Here is a 7,958-nt window from a genome sequence, read left to right as displayed (position 1 = left end):
ATTTTATGTCATGCTTTAAATCGGGCTTATTTTAAAACGTATATATGTTTCGTATCATTCTTTTCAGAATTTATCAAATTTTAATGTTATATTGTTAGATTTTCAGATTCTTATTCCATTTTTAAATTATAAACTAAAAAATAAGAACCACCACCAGATTTAACCAGGCCTGGGGCTGGAAATAAAAGACAAAGAGTAGGACAGCTGCTGTACAGGCTTTTAAATGTTCTGATCACACGGCACGGCAGCAGCAGCAGCAAGCCAGCAGCTGATTGAGCAAAGAGGAGATAAAAAGAAAACTGCATTTGTTTCCCATTGTTGTCACCATTTAAGAGGGGGTTTCAGAGGGGCGACCGTGTCTCCTTGGGGTGCGTTCAGCCTCCCTTTTCAGAGATGCGAAGTGGCTGGTGGGTTATCGAGCAAAGCGAGCAGGGGGTGAACCCCCTAGTGATAAAACAAAAGTACTACGTCGGAGGACCCCCTCACAGGCTCAGTCGAGGAAGGTAATGACCCACTAAGGGAAAAGGGGGCGCTGCAGAAAACACGGTCTTCTCTTTCTTTCCCCACAGTGCCCTGTGAAGGCATTTAGCTCTGCCCCTTCTGGTCCCACCGACATGAAAACCCGCACATCTCAGAAGGACGTTGTCGTGACGAAGCAGAAAAAACAGATTAAACTAATTTCTGGAGGAAACCGAGAGATGTAAACAAAAGGCAAAACAAAAGCAAATAGAAAATAAAACCAAAGTGACCGACACCCCAGGCAGGAGGCAAAAATTCAAAGTCAAATAACATGCAATAAGTCGAAAAAGCAGGCAAGGCAAGTCAAAATGAAAGTAAAGATTTTATTGGTAGATCAGATAAAGCTCAGAATAAAGGGCTGACCTTTTATGCTGGTTGCTGATTACGTCAAGGTCATGACCCCAGAGGCCACACCCCTAGAAATGCGGGATGTGACCGTGACAACAGTAAACAATATGGCTTCTCTTAAAGGAATAGACTACAAAACATCAGTTTTCAGCGTAAATCATGACAGAGGCATCACTTTTGGCCAGAGCTCCTCTGAGAACGACAAAGCCTCACCTTTGATTGCATTTCGATTCCCTGCTGAAGGGGCACCCTCCTACTTCTGCTCGTCTTTATTAAAGGGACGAACCTGTTGGTACCCCTAAATCTTCTCTGCTGTCCTGATCGGTCATTCCCGCATCAGGTTGTGGAAATTTCTGTCCAGATGCAAGTTGCAAGTAGAACAGACTCCAAGATGGCTGAACTTCTGGTCATATGGCTTCAGGGGCAGGAAGGGGCGGGTCCAGGAGGGTGGAAAACAGAAGTGACATCAGAGGTGGATCGACTGTCAGAGCACACAGCACCAACCTCTGGTTCGGAGGGTAACTACCATCACCTGAAGCTCAAAGGTTGCTTTTATTTCGATTTCATACATGAAACTGCCTCCTTGGACAAAGATGCAAAAAATGCTAATAGCAGTTATTAGAAAATATTGTCGGTACATTCCCTCCTTATTCGATGTCAGGCCTTCAAAAACGGTGGAGCAAGGGCCTGCTAAGGGAAAACATTTTGACCTCACATTGCCGCCACTGTTCATTCCCATTTGGTTATGTAAATGTATGCTGTATTCTATCATCAAAACGCTGAAGAAAATAAAAAAGGTAATTAAACTCGCTGCAAAGCTCTAGTCCTCCTTTGATTCCAAATGACAGGCTAGCAGACGTGTTACTCTCCTGTTGTACACGAATGGCATATTTTTTTGTTTTCAGCTTTGAATATGAAAGTCTGGCTTTATGTAATTGTGTTGGCAGCAGACACCGACCTTTGTTGCTTTCCAGCCGGCATTGTTTGTTATTTCTTCAGTTCTGATGGATAAAGTTGATTATTCAATGCATTACACTTAAAGAAGATGTGCACACTGCTTAGTAAGCCGTGGGGGTATGGGGGTCTCAGGTCTTGATTTCAATTCAAAATGAGCAAAAAAAAAAAAGAAGAAGCATCACGACAACACTACTATGTGTGACAAGGACAAGAGGAGCTCCTCAGAAACGCATCTTGAGATTGCGTAAAACAGAAATTGAGAAAATCAAAGAGAAACAGAGATGGAGAACTGGTGGTCACTCATCAAAAGCCTGCTTAGAACATGCTGGTCCATTCCTGGAGGAGAACTCAGTCACTCGAGAGTCCCAAAAAGCAGCAGAAATGATCACTAGAGGGGGAAGTCCTGTCACAAAACCTAGCTAGTAACACAAATGGCCAAGTAGAATCTTTGTAAAATAAAAGATTTCTCTCTATTATAATAAAATAAAATCTTGGTTCGAGAACGGGAGAGACGCAAAGTGGCAGGAGCGTAGTGCGCATCCTGGGGGTTGAGCGAAACGAACGAGACCTGATCATCTTGGAGAGACACTTTGATGACACGTGAGGCTAGACATTACAACCTTAGGAAGCAAAACCCATGAGACGGTGACTTTTGCATGTCATGCCGAACAAACAAGTTGTGGAAGCTGGCCCAGACACAGATAGGTGGACACCGTAGGTACAAAACCCAACACACGTTTTTTCATATTTAACTATTATTTACAGTGCACACAACCCCAAAACTCCTCCAAAGTCCAGGCCTCACACAATGCCTTTTCCTTCTTCAGGCCACCTCCTTTCCTTTCCTCCCGAGCTGCATCTTTCTCTGCTCCCGACTCAAGCCATCGAATGGAGGGAGGCAGCCCCTTTTATACACACCTGGACATCCTCCAGGTGCCTCCCAATTAGTTTCTGCCAGCACTCCCAAGTGTGGCGGAAGCACTACGGATGTCCCTGGTCTTCTTCCCCCCAGCACTTCCAGGCCAGGGCTCCAAAGGCATTGGGGTGCCCCCTGGCGGTGACCACAGGCCCCTATAGGGTTGAGCTTCTAAGCTCTGTTCCCGTGGTCCCCAAAGACACCAGGGCAGTCACCCCCTCGTGGTCTGGAGATGGCATAAGCCCTCCTGCGGTCGGTCCTCCTGGGCATCCTGGCGGGGTACCACCCCCAGCCACATGCCACAAAGTTAATGGGCATCTAACCTAGCAGTTGTTGGAATGCTTTTGGCAGACACACATCATGTGCTCCCAGCTCTTAAATCAACAACAAGCGACAAGCAGAACACACAGCTCGCCAGCAGCAGCAAGCCAGCTAATGATCCGACTGCATCTCCTAAGCATGTGTTCAGCAAACCCCCCTTCACAATGTGAGCGGCAGAGACGCGAAGTGGCAAAAGGACAGCTGCTGTACAGGCTTTTAAATGATCGACGTGATAGATAGATAGATAGATAGATAGATAGATAGATAGATAGATAGATAGATAGATAGATAGATAGATAGATAGATAGATAGATAGATAGATAGATAGATAGATAGATAGATACTTTATTAATCCCAAGGGGAAATTCCCATACTCCAGCAACAGCATACTGATAAACACAATATTAAATTAAAGAGTGATAACAATGCAGGTATAACAGACAATAACTTTGTATAATATTAACATTTACCCTCCTGGTGGAATTGAAGAGTCACATAGTGTGGGGTCTCCTCAGTCTGTCAGTGGAGCAGGATGGTGACAGCAGTCTGTCGTTGAAGCTGCTCCTCTGCCTGGAGATGATCCTGTTCAGTGGATGCAGTGGACTCTCCATGATTGACTGGAGTCTGCTCAGCGCCTGTCGCTCTGCCACGGATGTCAAACTGTCCAGCTCCGTGCCCACAATAGAGTCTGCCTTCCTCACCAGTTTGTGCAGGCGTGAGGCGTCCCTCTTCTTTTTGCTGCCTTCCCAGCACACCACCGCGTAGAAGAGGGCACTCGCCACAACTGTCTGATAGAACATCTGCAGCATCTTATTGAAAATGTTGAAGGACGCCAGCCTTCTAATGAAGTATAGTCGGCTCTGTCCTCTCTTACACAGGTCATCAGTATTGGCAGTCCAGTCCAGTTTATCATCCAGCTGCACTCCCAGGTATTTACAGGTCTGTACCCTCTGCACAGTCACCTCTGATGATCACGGGGTCCATGAGGGGCTTGGGCCTCCTAAAATCCACCACCAGCTCCTTGGTTTTGCTGGTGTTCAGTTGTAAGTGGTTTGATTTACCCCATTTAACAAAGTCCTTGATTAGGTTCCTATAGTCCTTCTCCTGCCCACTCCTGATGCAGCCCACCATAGCAGTGTCGTCAGTGAACATTTGCACGTGGCAGGACTCCGAGTCATATTGGAAGTCTGATGTATGTTGGCTGAACAGGACCGGAGAAAGTCCAGTCCCCTGTGGCGCTCCTGTGCTGCTGACCACAATGTCAGACCTGCAGTTCCTGAGACGCACATACTGAGGTCTGTCTGTAAGATAGTTCATGATCCATGGCACCAGGTATGAATCTACTCCCATCTCTGTCAGCTTGTCCCTAAGGAGCAGAGGTTGGATGGTGATGAATGTGCTGGAGAAGTCCAGAAATATAATTCTTACAGCACCACTGCCTCTGTCCAACTGGGAGAGGGATCGGTGTAGCATATAGATGGCATCCTCCGCTCCCACCTTCTCCTGGTATGCAAACTGCAGAGGATCGACAAGCAGAACAGGCAGCTCGCCAGCAGCAACAAGACAGGAGCCGATCCGACCACAACTTCTTAGTGTCCGTTCAGAAACCCCCTTCACAATGCGAGCGGCAGAGAAGCAAACTGGCTGGCGTGTCTTAAAGAAAATGTTCTGAAATAACAAGAACCTCAGTGGAGCACAAAATGGCAAAAGGGAGTTGGGAGGAAAGGCAATTCAAGGTGAACAGAAGTCCTAATACAGCACAAAAAAAAAAGAAAAGAATACACAATAAGCATAGGCAGAGACCCCCACAAAACAAACTCACCAACTCCCTGGCGCATTCAAGATGAACTGTTAGTCGCCGTTATAGGGCAGAGGATCATGACAGCAATGGGCAGGTGGTCCCGTCTCTGGGGGAGCCACCCACCAAACAGAAGTCACAAAAGCTACGTAGACACTCATAAACCAAGCAAATAACAATATTGACACTTTGTACGCGAAGTACGATTTAAAGCGTGTCTCATTGAGCCTGTCAAAACGCAATGTACGAGAGAACTCGTATCTCATTAAACAGCCATTATAGACACAGCAAAAATGGCAAAAATCAGAGACATGTGCATTGTACTTGTCATTCTAACAGATGGCACATCAACCAACATTTTTATGCATTGCATTTGTCATTCCAACAGATGGTGCATCACAAGCATTAACACTATTTTTTTTTAATTCCCATACCAAATTGCGTATAAAACAGAAATATGCATTTCATGTGTCATTCTAACATATGGCACGTCACCAGCGTTTTTAGAAAAATGCATTGCATATGTCATTTCAACAGATGGTGCATCACAAACATTAACAATGCTTACATTAATCCCACGCCAAATGGCTAAAAATCAGAGACATATGCATTGTAATTTTCATTCTAACAGATGGCACATCACCAACATTTTTAAGTAATACAATACATTGCATTTGTCATTCCAACAGATGGTGCATCACAAGCATTAACACTATTTTTTTTTAATTCCCATACCAAATTGCGTATAAAAGAGAAATATGCATTTCATGTGTCTTTCTAAGAGGTGGCACATCACCAACATTTTTAGTAATAAAATGGACTGTGTTTGTCATTCCAACAGGTGGTGCATCACAAGCATTAACACTGCTTACATTAATCCCATACCAAATGGCTAAAAATCAGAGACATATGCATTGTACTTGTCATTCTAACAGATGGCACATCAACCAACATTTTTATGCATTGCATTTGTCATTCCAACAGATGGTGCATCACAAGCATCAACACTGTTTTTTTTTTAATTCCCATACCAAATTGCGTATAAAAGAGAAATATGCATTTCATTTATCATTCTAACATATGGCACGTCACCAACGTTTTTAGAAAAATGCATTGCATATGTCATTTTAACAGATGGTGCATCACAAACATTAACAATGCTTACATTAATCCCATACCAAATGGCTAAAAATCAGAGACATATTCAATGCATTGCATTTATTATTCCAACAGATGGTGCATCACAAGCATTAACACTGTTTTTTTTTTAATCCCATAACAAATGGCATATGACAGAGACGAATGCATTGCACAGTGAACTGCAAATGTGCAAACACTGAGTTCCATGTTCAATTTTTAGATTTCAATCTGTCTTAGATGAGCAGCACAGCAAGTTTGCTATAGGTGGTTAAAATTCAGTGATTTAAGCCACTTTTGCCTTTTTTTAGTACCTTTCTATACTGAATTGCTGCTCAGAGAGATTAAGTGACCTGCTCAGGATCATAGAGTTTGGGTGACTTGGGGACCTGAACTGGCACCTTTGGGGTTTACACTCTAATGCTTTTCCCACGGGGTTAAGCTGCTTGGAGAGGAAACAAGAAGTAAAAATGTTTTTCCATTTAAATCTGTACAGACAGAAACAAAGGCAAGAAGGGAATTAACGAGCACAGCTTTCCCAGTAACATTGGAGAAAAAGACACCATTACGTGATTTTGATTACAGTCCAACCTAACGGGTTACCATAATCTTAAATTTCAGGAGCTTCCTGAACTGCAGATTAATTTTTTTTTTTTTTGTTTCCTGAGAAGATGCAGGCTGACTGTCATGTGAATGGCCGAAGTTTACTTGCTTGTGACAAGTGGCTTGCTATGTGATGCCGGATCGGAGCGTAAAAGGCAGATTTTCCTTTGTGCCGCTGAATAAAAGCGTCCCTTACAAAGCCTCAAATTCTCTGACTCGATGCAGACAGAGATGTCAGGTATTCAATAAAGCGCAGCGCAGAGCGCTTTGTATTAAAGATTCACGGCTCTTTGTAACTCCTGCGGCGGTGAAGCCAAAGAAGCAACGAAAAAAGAAGGCATCGTTTGTCAGAACCTGTAGACAGCTTTGCATTGGAGTGTATTTAAATAAAGTCTAAAAATAATAATCAGTGAAAAACCCAGAACAAAAAAAAAAAATAGAAGAAGAAGGCAATGACTCCTAGTTCTTGGTAGATATGGAAAACCTTTCCAGGCTGACAAGGAAAGAAAGGTACAGAGGATTCCAAAAAAATATTCAAACTCCTTCACGTTTACACTTTTTGTTGCGCCGCAGCCTTGGATTAAAATCATTTCAATTCAGTTTTGTCCCTACTCAAGTGACACTCGAGGTGCCAAGGAATGACAAAGCGAAAGCAGGAATTTAGGAATTTTTATGTGCTCCGAGTCCTCCCTGCGTGGAGTTTGCATGTTTTCTCCCACAATCCAAAGACATACAGGTTAGGTGGATTGGTGACCCTAAATTGATCCGTGTATGCGTTTGGTGTGTGTGTGTGTGTTCACCTTGTGATGGACCTGCGCCCTCTCCAGGGTCTGTTCCTGCATTGCCCCCTATGCTAGACTCCGGCAGACCCCCGTGACCCTGTCCAGCAGAGGCGGTCTTAGTGGTGTACCAACCCCACGCGGGGCCGATTACGTCAAGCGCTGTTACCGGTATGTGTGGTGTATAAACTTGCACGAGAATTTAATAAAAATAATGTTAACATACACTGGATTTTCTCATTACAGTATTCAGCTAAATTGTTGCAAGATAACACGCGGACTTTATCAAAATATAGCTAGGGAATATAACTTGACAAATCCACTCTAACAGGACACGCGGACCTCAAACGCGGGTCCTTCTTCGGCGCGGGGCCTGGGGCGGTCGCCCCACTTGCCACCCTCAAATACCGCTCTTGCTATTTAGGACTAAGCGGGCTAGAAAATGACCGACTGAATTGCTGGTAATGCAGTGACGTGCTGTGAGGTTCATGGTTGGCGAATCCTTCAGGGTCAGATTTACAAATATATGAGCCCAAAAGAGTAGCTTATTCACTATTCAAATGACTACGGGTTATGTTTC

This window comes from Polypterus senegalus, chromosome 16 (genome assembly GCF_016835505.1).
Source record: "Polypterus senegalus isolate Bchr_013 chromosome 16, ASM1683550v1, whole genome shotgun sequence".
Taxonomy (NCBI): Eukaryota; Metazoa; Chordata; class Cladistia; order Polypteriformes; family Polypteridae; genus Polypterus; species Polypterus senegalus.
Note: the sequence above shows the minus strand (reverse complement) of the source record.